Below are 12,310 nucleotides of genomic sequence, written 5' to 3'. Positions count from 1 at the left end.
TTTTTTTTCGGACAAGAGAACCTTAGACTGACGTGCTTCCTAATTTGTTCTTACTCCCTCGGTCCTTTTAAATGCTGTTCATTACCTTCTGGCATGCAGTTGCTGATAAGTCTGTGATTTCTTATATTCGTGTCTTTGGACTGTCTTTTTTTTCTCTTTGCTTTAAGATTTTCTTTTTACCAATGGAGTGTTAGCAATTTGAGTTCATTGAACTTTGAGGTGGTTTTGTTGTGTATTCTGCTTGGAATTCAACTGGCTTCGTGGATCTGCAGATTTACAGTTTTCATCAAATTTAGAAACGTTTTGTTCATCATTTGTCCGAGTATCGTTGGTACCTTCACTTACTCTGGGTGTCTAATTTGTATGTTAGACACCTGCTGTTGACCCACGAGTCAATGAAGCTGTGCTTTTTCCCCAGCGTCCTCCCTCTGTGTGCTTCATTTCAAATAGTGTCTGTGGGTGTCCTCATACCCATAAATTCTCTCTTACACAGTGTCTAGTCTGCCATAATCCTGGCTGGTGCATTGTCTATTTTGGAGACTATTATTCTCCATCTGTAGATATCCCATTTGGGTCTCTTTTATATCTTCTGTTTTTCCCTTCTTTATGTTATGTTTTTCTCTTTATTTTAATGTTTATTGATTTTTTTAGAGGGAGAGAGAGATGGAGCATGAGCAGGGGAGGGGCAGAGAGAGAGGGAAACACAGAATGTGAAGCAGGCTCCAGGCTCCGAGCTGTCAGCACAGAGCCCGACGCGGGGCTCAAACTCATGAACTGTGAGATCATGACCTGAGCCAAAGTCAGACACTCGACCGACTGAGCCACCCAGGCACCCCTTTTTACGTTTTCCTTTAAATCCTTGAACACAGTAAGCATCTTTCAGGACCTATTTCAACATACTTTCTGTTCACGCAATTATCTTTCCTTTTATAAGTTTGTTTTATGGAATGATTCTCTCCTGGCTGTGGGTTATATTTTCCTGCCTTATTGCATGCTGAATCATTTGCTATTGGATGCCAGGCTATTGGATTGCCAGGCACTGAGTGCTAACTTTTATTCCTTTAGACGGGGTTAGGAATTTTTTGGCAGTCAGTTTGTTTGCAGCTAAGTCTGATTATTTCGAGACACGCTTGTTTTTGTTTTTCATCACCGAAAGGCCAGTCTAGAGCGATCTCTCCTCTAAGGAAATTCTGCCCTGCCACTGACACGTCTATTTTCTGAAGTCTCTACTGAATTCCCGTCCCCCGCCTCAACCCCCGCGGTGTTCTGAAAGGTCTCTCATGCTGGCCGGCGAGAATTTCAATGAATCCCTACGGGTACTGCGTGCACTCTAGAAGTTGTTTTGCTTATAGTTTCCTGGCACTTGTTCCTTCTCTGAAAGTTTTACTCTGTCCACTCTTGTGGGATTCTGCCTTTAGCATGGGCACATCATTATTCAGCCAGAGCTCCGTGAGATGCCATCCCCTATTTCAGAAGCTCTTTCTCTGGCTTGCACTTCTTTCTCTGGTATTCTGACTCACAGGTTTTATTGTCCTTCTCCCTGAATTCCAGTCTCTGCCTCCACTAGTCAGCTAGACCCCTGAGTTTTTTGTCTTCTCCTTTCTTTTCTTTTCCTTTCCTTTCTTTCTTTCTTTCTTTCTTTCTTTCTTTCTTTCTTTCCTTTGTTTTTGTTATTGTTGTTGTCGTTGCCAAAGGCGTTACTGTTTCCATTGGGTCCACATCTTGGGAGAGGGCTCCAGGGTGGTGAAAAAGCTGTCCAGTGGCTGCAGGGAGGGGCTCAGGCAGAAGCCCCAGCACCAGGGGGCATCAGAGGGGCCCCTCAAAGGCTACCGGGCTCTGGACTGTCCTACTTGTGCATCAGAGTGAGCCTTCCAAAGAGATACCCATGCAGACGGCCTGGGGCCCCAGGCAGGCTGTGGAGGGGAGTCAGATGGTCATACATCTTCCTGATGAGTGTCACCTCCTCACCTGGGAAGTGGTTTTCCAGGAAGCCCCAGGGATGGGGGTCTGTGTGAGCAGAACCCAGGGTGTGCAGATCCCAAAGCACCCGGCCCATGTTCTTCTCCAACCACAGTGGCCTCCCTGGCATCCGTGGCTTTACCCCACCCCCACTGAGCTTTCTTGGAGTTCCTCTACCTTTGCTGTGATCTAGAAATGATCAGTAGGCAGAAAAGTAAGGTTTGCATAGAGAATACCTCATCTGTGTCCTTCCCTTCAGTGATAACAGTCCTGTGCGGCCCGATGTACAGTGTCTCAAAACTGTTACGACTTGGGTTCCAGGGTTCCGGTTTTTTGTGGCAGAATGGTAATTCCAGACGCTGTTATTCTCCTGTGGCTAGAAGCAAAAGTCAAGATTCTTTTCAAAGATCGTATCATTCTGCCAATGCATAGCTAGCGTAACCCGACATAAACAAGGTCATTAAGAAAAACCACAACTAGGGGCGCCTGGGTGGCGCAGTCGGTTAAGCGTCCGACTTCAGCCAGGTCACGATCTCGCGGTCTGTGAGTTCGAGCCCCGCGTCAGGCTCTGGGCTGATGGCTCGGAGCCTGGAGCCTGTTTCCGATTCTGTGTCTCCCTCTCTCTCTGCCCCTCCCCCGTTCATGCTCTGTCTCTCTCTGTCCCAAAAATAAATAAAAAACGTTGAAAAAAAAAATTAAAAAAAAAAAAAAAAGAAAAACCACAACTATTAACAATTTTAAAGTTCCTCCATGTTTTATCTAAAATTGTCTCTTAGGATTCGTATGTTGCCGGAAACTAATGGAATCCAGCCCTCTGCTTTCCGCTGTGAGTATTACACACAGAGAGAGCTGAAGTGGCATATCTATGAGTTAGTCTAATCCTAAACTGGGATTAAAACTGTATTTCCAAAACGCTGATCCAATGTAGTATTTCTTTTTTTTTCAAGTTTATTTTTTTGCGGGGGGGAAGAGAGAGAGAGAGAGAGAGAGCTTGCGAGCTCAGGGTAGGGCAGAGAGAGAGGGAGAGACAGAATCCCTCTGTCAGCACAGACCCCCATGAGGGGCTCAATTTCACGAAGCATGGGATCATGACCTGGGCTAAAATCAAGAGTCAGACGCTTAACCGACTACATCAGCTTTTCTCTGCAAAAGCTTTATTGCTTCCTCCTTAACATCTTCAATTACAAGTTTTCCCACTGATTCATCTTCCCTATTCCTCCCTCCAAGGGTGTTTTCACCGTGAAATACCGCTGCACCAGAACTTACCGTGTCTCTACTGCTTTTTCTTTTATTCCACCAAATCCTGACTTCCCTAGCTATAGCTCAGAGTTTCCCATACCTTGCTTTTCCAGCTACATCTGCTTCTGCTTCCCTAATCAAATGCATACCTTTCATTCAAATAAGGGCTCTCCACCTACACACATCTTCATTCTCCTTGACAGGATCTGCCCACACTGTTTGCCTTAAGCTGAATGGAATTCTATTCAAATTAAATCACAACGTTGCATTTCCTAATCAGGTTGGATTTTCTGGTCCTCGGTGCTTTATTTACAAGCATTCTTTTTTCATTTGTAATTTATTTTTGGTAGAAGCCTCAAGATACGTCACTATCGCTCTCATAAATCATGTGAATTTAATATTTTTAGTTTGATTTGGTATTACGTGCTCGGGAATCCAAACACTGGTAGCTTGCAGAGGGGAGACGCTTTTAACCTGGAACTTTCCAGTTCCACCTTAAGCCTACTTTGTGCAAGCACTTGGGAACTCAGAGGACTAGACTCTTCTAGGAGTGTCTTTGAGATCCTTGCCAAAGAGGTTTTCGAACGACCCCCTTAAAGTTACAAGGCGTTCGTTTACAAAAACGTACCCTGCACCTCTTCTGTGTTAGAGGCAGGAGATAGGCCATGAAACAGGAAAACATGGTCCTCATCCTGTGATTTATACGGAATTTCAAATATGCCGGGGAATCTCAAGCCAACGAGGGTAGTAATAACATCATTGAGCACTTACTTCTGGAGTAATAACATCATTGAGCACTTACTTCTGGAGCATTTATCAAAGGCATGGCCCGAGCCGTTTATCCCTGCCCACATCTCTGGGATAAAGGTGCTATGCTTATCCTATTTTAAAGACCACAGAGCCTCCGAAGACGTGCACGCTGGCTCGGGCCAAATATCGAAGAATTAGGAGCAAATCTGGGTCTTGAGCCCAGAGTCATCTGAATCCAAAATCCAACATTTCACATTTCCTTGTGTTATCTCCCTAGAGATACAGATGAGGAAGCCTCCACGAGATTGCCCGGTCAGGGAGACTCCTGATGTCAGGGGATTCTCGGGGCTTTGTACAGGGGGCAAGGCCAGAATCGTGTACAGATTTAAAGTCAGCAGAGAAACTAAAGCAAAAATCTATGCGTCCAGAAGTGCAGAGAGGGAGCGGCCGAACCAGCAAGGGAGGGCAGGGGGTGACACGGACCATGTCAGGACAGAGCAGGCACGTAGGTGTGTATGTAAAACAGGCTCCCCGAGTTCTGAGTCAAAACCAGACTGGCAGAGAGGAGGGCCAGGTTTGCCAGCCTGGTTGGTATTTGTCTGACAAATCTGTTGACAGGTGTGTTGGCAGGCTGTTCCACAGCCACAGCCCCTTGCGGTAGCATCCTCTTGGCCCTACCCAATCCACTTGGCCCTACGCAATCTAATTCCCGTCAGCGAAGCCCTGCCCCGCCACGCTGAGTTACCCAAGCCTCAACAAAACACTGCTCCGTCTGTATTTAGTAGAATGGGAAATTTTGAGAAGCTGCCATCCCCTGTAAGGAGAGGCCTTTCCTTTGCACCTGAGCTTTCCTTTCATGAGGCTGACCTTTGGGGGTCCATCGTCCGGGCGCCATCTTGTGGAGCCGGCTGCAACTCACGTACTGCGGTGAACACTGAACAATGTGCCGGATTATCTAATCAGCATGTTGTGCCTCTGAAACTAATAGACCATCGTATGTCAACCGAACTTCAACAGTAAACATAAACTAATGGGGCGCCTGGGGGGCTCAGTCGGTTAAGCATCCAACTCCTGATTTCGGCTCAGGTCCACGATCTCACGGCACGCGAGTTTGAACCCCGCGTGGGGCTTCTCTTTCTCTCCCTCGGTCTCTGCCCCTCCCCTGAGCTCTCTCTCTCTCTCAAAATCAATAAATAAACTTAAAAAAATAAAATAAATTTTAAAGGGCTCTCATAGGTATAATTACCCCTTCTCTTATTGACCGAGCAGTAATGTGGAATTGCTGGGGAGAGAGTGCTCATGGTAGCATAAATCAACAGAAGTTCAGAGCCAGCACCACTACTGATTAACTACGTGACCCTGGGGAAGTCATTTATCATCGATTCTAGCTATTTCTTTTTCTTTTTTTTTTCTTTTTTTTTTTTAAACATGGAGACACTCATTCTTGACTAACCCATATGCTGTCATGAAGACAAAAGCTGTATATGAAGTATATTTGTATAGCACAGCCCTTCAGTATGGGCCCTGAAGTCTTTACGTTTGGTTCCTAGCTCTATTGCTCTCATTATGTCCAAAGACAAGTTAACTAATCACTCTGATCCACACTTTTCCCATCTGTAAAACGGAGCTATTGTTAAGTACCTCTATTATTGAGTTGTGAGATGACATGAAAGACTTTAACTCAATACCAGTTCCAAAGAAAAGGGTTAGCAGATGTTATTATTTGTGAAGTGCTGGGCACAGATAATGGCTTAATATTTTCAATCATGACCCATATCCTGTATGGAAAAATAGAATTCTTAATTCGCATAGGAATTACATATACCAAGACATTAAATGGCGTGTGTAAAGTCATATTTAATCCCAAGAACTTTTTCCTTGGCCTCCTGAGACTTGAGTACATTTATGTGAGTAACATTAATAGAAATCATCTCTACTTATTTTTTGCCAAGCACTACGCTCAGTGTTTTCTGTATGCTTATCTCACTGGATTCTCATCATAGCCCTGAAGATGGACTCCACGTTTCCTCTGTTTTACAGATAAGAAGTCCAAATGTTTGAAAAGTTAATAACTTCCTGAGGTCGTGGAGTGATTTTGGGGGGGCACGGGGATGAACCCAAAGCTGTCCAGTACAGGAGCCAGTACAGTCTCATGGTGCAGTATGACCAGCATAATCGTATTTGTCAATCAATTATTCTCCACTTATTCACACAATTAAATGATATCTATTATTTTATCTGACGCCGTACTATCCAGTGCTATGGGGGGTGGGGAGGTACTGAGTGTGTACGTGGGGACGAGGATTAATATTTATTGATTCCCTGCTATGTGACAAGACATTACTGAACAAGACACACATTATCTCATCTATCCACATAATAGTTTATGACTTAGATATTAGTATGCCCATTTTGCACATGAAGGAGATCAGTACCAGAAATAATTAACTAAGGTACCCAAGGTCAAATGGCAAATAGCTCACTGGTTATTCTAATTCCCAAGAGCACTTCCGTATGCCTCCACGGTGTGGATATAATCACGTGTACGTGGAGGTTGATGGCGTACCGTCACAGACCCTAAGCGCCACGTGAATGGTGGGGCACAGTGTTATTGAACCTCAAAGACAGGAATGATCATAGAAAGCTGAGGACAGACAAGACATCCCAGAGGAGGAAGAGAACGACGTGAGTTGTAGAGACAGCCTTGGGGATATTCACAGAAAGTAAAAGGCAGAGAATGTGGAGATTAATTTGGTTTCCAAATGAACTTGCGCAGGACCCCAACTGCCCAACGACAGTGGATGTCTCATTGTGCTTACACAGAACCAATACTCAATAAATAGTTGCTGAATGGTTAGGAGTACCTTCTCTGTCCTCCAAACACTGGAGTAGGTCCTATAGGAATAGGGGTACTTTCAAGACATGCAACTTAATATATTTTGGCTAAGACTCATTTGTCAAGAATTTCTTGTCATATAGAATGGGAAAGGGTGGCTGGCAGAGTGCCAGGAGGCTGCATAGAGAGGCACCTCTTTGGTGACTATGGCATCTCAGACTGGCATATCCTGACTCGATACTGTCAGTGTCCCAGAAAATGACTGCACTTACACATGCTGAGTCACTTAACTGAAATCTGCAAGGGACAAAGCATAAATCAAAACATGTGTTTAGAATTTGCATTAGACACTACAGCTGTCACAAGAATCGTATCCATTTTTTGGCCAAACTAGTGTATTCTTTCCCTGTAAGAAAACACATAGGAGATCCTAGGAGTGCAGGGGAAAAAAACCACAGAGGAAGTATACGATTTGACATAAAATCACCACCTACACATCCTTCAAATACATGGAGCCTTTTCCACATGTAACTAACAGTCTAATCAGCATACATGTATGTTTAATCTTCATGATAGTCTTATAAAAGTGGTACTTTTCTCATCCCTTCTTTATCGATTAAGGAACTGAAGCTTGTAGATATTTCCCCCAAGTTAGCAGTTTTCTAAAATTCAGAATCTCGTCTGTACTGAGCTCTGACTCTTAATGCTACAATGCTGTGAGTGCCTGTTGTGATCTAAGTAGGCATTGAGACCACAAAGAGCAACAAGGTAGAGGCTGTTGTGCCCAAGTGAAATTTATAGACTAAAGAGTAAAAGCAGATATTTAACAACTGCCCCCTCACAGAATTTAAATCTTTAATCATAACTGTGGTGAAGCCACCAAAAGAAGGACACCCTCATCAAGGAGGACGGGGAAGGAAGTCTTGTCTGAGCAAATAAAAGTACATCTCAGATCTGTAAAGTCTTTTAGCCATTCCAGGCAGGGGACTGGCTCGGGTGGCAGGAGCTAGGCTCACTGGAGACAGTTGAAGAAGCACAGAGAGCCAGGGAGAGAGGGGACGAGGTGAGTGCCAGAGGGGTGCAGAGCCTGGGCTCTAGGCTTTCCTGGCCGGTTACAGAACTGTGACTGCAAAGCCATTGCAGAGTGTTAATTTCAAGAGTGCTTAAAGGAGACTTAGATGGTGTCCCTGAGGGCTCAGTCGGTTAAGCATCGGACTCTTGGTTAGGGCTCAGGTCATGATCTCAGGGTTTGTGTGTTCGAGTCCCGTGTGGGGGCTCTGTGCTGACAGTGCAGAGCCTGCTCAGGATTCTCTCTCTCCATCTCTCTCTGCCCCTCCCCCACTCACACTGTCTCTCTTTCTCAAAATAAATAAATAAACATTAAAGAAAAAAAAAACAGACTCAGATGCATGTTTTAAAGCAATGACAGGGGTGCCTGGGTGGCTCAGTCAGTTAAGTATCTGACTTTGGCTCAGGTCATGATCTCGCAGTTTGTGAGTTCGAGCCCCGCGTCAGGCTCTGTGCTGACAGCTCAGGTTCTTCGGATTCTGTGTCTGGCCCTCCCCTGCTGGCTCATGCACACTCTCTCTCTTTCTAAAATATAAATAACCATTTAAAAAATAATAAATAAATAAATAAATAAATAAATAAATAAATAAAATAAAAATAAAGTGATGACAGTAGGGGCACATGGATGGCTCAGTCAGTTGAGTGTCTGACTTTTGGTTTCGGCTCAGGTCACGACATCACGGTTCGTGAGTTTGAGCGCCACATCGGACTCTACACTAACAGTGCGGATCCTGTTTGGGGATTCTCTCTCTCTCCTTCCCTGTCTCTCTGGAGTTCTCTCTCTCTTTCTCTCAAAATAAATAAACTTTAAAATAATAAATAAAATAAAATAAAATAAAATAAAATAAAATAAAGTGATGACAATAGCCACAACATGGAGAAGGCATTAGGCAGATCCAGGGAATCTAGATAAAAGTTTCCAGAGCTCCAGCTGAGATAAGGAAGCTTTGGCTACTACATGGTTATTTGGAACCCCAAGGTTAGCCATGGACAAATACTTTCTCAGTTCCATATTAAGGACTCAGTCATCTTTTAGGGACAATCAAAGTGTGATCTCAAAGCAAAACCTCTCCAAAAATCCGTACTAATTGCACACATGTCTTCTAACTCTTGTTTGTTTAACCAACACTCTTGGAAGAGGTAAATCCAGGAAGCTGTCGAACTTGTAAATGAATTTAAGTAACAGTATAATCAGGGCACCTGGGTGGCTTAGTGGGTTAAGCATCCAACTTTGGCTCACGTCATGATCTCGCAGTTTGTGACTTCGAGCCCTGCGTGGGGCTGCCCATGCTGACGGCTCGGAGCCTGGAGCCTGCTTCAGATTCTGTGTCTCCCTCTCTCTCTGCCCCTCCCCATCTCGCTCGAGCTCTCTCTCAAAAATAAACACTAGAATAAATAAACAAACAAGTAAATGATGGCATAATCATTTCAGTGACATTTTCTTTACCAGGAAATATGAAATCATTTTTAAAAAACTTTAAACAATAGTTTGGCGTTTGTTGTTGGAGTAGAGTCAACGTCACAAGCTCTCTAGATTTACTGACCTTGAGAACACTGGTGTCCCTTGTGCTTTTGATAAAGTATTGTCGCTACATATTGGTGAGCAAAACTTTTTGCGGGATAGTGAGACTCAAGTCTCGGTGAGGGAGCAGAGGCCAAGCACTTGAGAAAGTAATTTGATGATGCAGACTGTAAGTAGTTGGATAGGCGGATATTCAACTAAGGTCAAATATATGATACAAAGTTATGGCTTTGAGGGGAGTCCCTTCAAGTTGGAGAAAAGTTTCAAGACTGATAGGAGACAGATTTAGCCTCTAATACACAGTCACTATGTGGCTAGTAAGCACTTACAATGTGGCTAGTCCTAACGGAGATGGGCTGTGAGTGTCTCAGAATCATCAGGTTTCAAAGACTTAGTGCAAACAAAACAAAACAAACAAGAAATAAACTAAAGTCTCACATGAATAATATTGATTGCATGTTGACATGATCATATTTTAGATCTATTAGTTTAAATGAAATATAATATAAAACTTAATCTCACCCATTTCCTTACACTTTAAGAGACGTGGCCGTAAGAAACTTTAAATGATATGTGTAGTTTGCATCAGGTTTCTATCGGAAAGTGCTGGCTTAGAGAAAAGAGGTTATTATGGCCTAAGAAATCTGGTTATTTGTAGGGAAAAACTTGAATAATTCTGCATTTATAAGGTTGAGAAGAGAGATTGCGTGAAAGATACCAGACTGTGCCCTAATGGGTAGATTTAGGGAGAAATTGGAAGCAGAAAAAGGAATATCCAGTAGAAATTTTTTACTGTGTCAGTATGTGCGGCAATCTATAACTAATGGTGGCATTATTCCAACTTAGTACAAAACAAAGCAAGATTGACTTTCCCTATGAGCTTGCTCTCTTATGAAATTTACCATATAATAATATTAAGAAAAATGTCCTTTGCAGCATACTGTAAGTATGCTTTTAAAGCAAAGAGATCCAGCAGAATTCATAGCCAGGCTGGTAGAGTAACAAGGTAAGACGCCTGATGCAAAGTAAATATTCAATAAATAATCAAGAGTTCACTCTTTTTATGGATAACAATAATATTAGTTTTCCTGGGTAACTAAGCAATGTTTTCTGGACTTCCAGATTCATCCATCCATTCATTAATTCACTCACCCGGAGACTATGTTTGATGCTGATGGTGATGAGGGGAGGGATGAAATCAAGATCCTGTGATGCTAAAAGCCATCTACCCATTCTCAGGGGTGCTGGGGAGATTTGAAGGTGATTCAACAGCAGTTTAAAGCAATAAAAAGCTAACTCAGAAAAGAAATAGGACCATGTATCAAAACAACCAACGTTACCCTTACTGCACATTCCATTCATTCACCTACACAAACTGATGAGACTGTATCTCAAACTAGAGTCAACTTGAATTTTTTGGCCAAGTGCTGTGTGTGTGTGTGTGTGTGTGTGTGTGTGTGCGTGCGTGTGTGTGTTTAAAAAAGCACCTCTGCTGGGACATACCTCCTACAGGAATTCAAGTACAAAATGACCTGTAGAGAATACCATACATAAGTTCTGCACATTAAGTAAGCAGCAGGGCAGGTAAACCTACTTGGAGGACCAGATGCTATAAATCTCCTCCTATTAGATGGCATGGCCCCTCCTCTCCATTCTCACAAAGCTTTGACCTTTGCCACGAACACAGTCCTGATCCTGCCTCTCTGGGGACGTGGATGGCATCCCAGACCTGCGCTTTGGGTAATAATGTCTCTTTAAATGGAAGCAGTCTTTCCTTTGCGCATTTTAGATTTTATTTGCCTTTTCTCCCTTCTGCATCTTTACTGTCACCATGCGGTGTGTGAAGGTGGGTGTAGTCTAGTGGAGGTGACATGGAGATTCACGGACAGCAGCGTTTACGACAACCTGCTTTAGTCTCACAGACGATCTCAGAAACAGCATTGTATCTTACAGATGTTATGAGCATGGCCAACTTTGCTTTCTGGGTGAAGAAATAAAATTGCTACACGTAATTTAAAGTGCCTTTCCTAAAGCCAAAGTGTACCAATCAATCACACTGTGGGTGTGTGTGCAGCTTTATTGAGCCTTATTTGAATTTTAAGATGTATAATGAATTAGATAAATTATCCAGTGAGCAAGCAACAAATTCTGTGTTCCTGTTCATGAAAAGTCTTTTGGAAAAATTTTTTAAGTTTTGTTTTGTTTTGTTTTGTTTGAGAGAGAGAGAGAGAGAGAGCAATCGGGGTAGGGGCAGAGAGAGGGGAGAAAGAGAATCCCAAGCAGGTTCCACACCATCAGTGCAGAGCCCTACATGGGGCTCAGATTCACAAACCATGAGATCATGACCTGAGCTGAAACCAAAATTCAGAGGCTTAATCAACTGAGCCACCCAGGTGCCCCATGCAAAGTCTTTTATTCCAGGGCAAAAGTTTCAAATCATTTATTTTTCCAAAATTCTCATTAGCTTCTATTTTGTATCTTGTTAGTTACAGCCTAATATTTTTAACCTCCAGTTGTTTTCAGGGGAAACTATCCCCCTTTGATACAAATGTATATATTATGAAAAACCAGCCTTGGGGGAGAAAGAATCAAACAAACAAACAAAAAGATGTGATGTAATAGCAAATGTATTTTGAATGAGAACATTGGACGGAAAATAAGAATTATTTTCACAGATAGACACCAAGATTCCAGGACCTATGTTCTATGCTCAACTGCATATTTTTAGCTACCTGGATATTGGAACCGGCAGCCATCATTTAAAAAATTGCTCATGGGGCCCCAGGATGGCTCAGTTGGTTAAGCGTCCAACTTTGGCTCAGGTCATGATCTCGTGGTTCGTGGATTCGAGCCCCGTGTTGGGCTCTGTGCCGACAGCTCAGAGACTGGAGCCTGCTTTGGATTCTGGGCTCCCTCTCTCTCCGCCCCTCCTCCAC

This window comes from Panthera onca, chromosome D2 (assembly GCF_046562875.1).
Source record: "Panthera onca isolate mPanOnc1 chromosome D2, mPanOnc1 haplotype 2, whole genome shotgun sequence".
NCBI lineage: Eukaryota > Metazoa > Chordata > Mammalia > Carnivora > Felidae > Panthera > Panthera onca.
Note: the sequence above shows the minus strand (reverse complement) of the source record.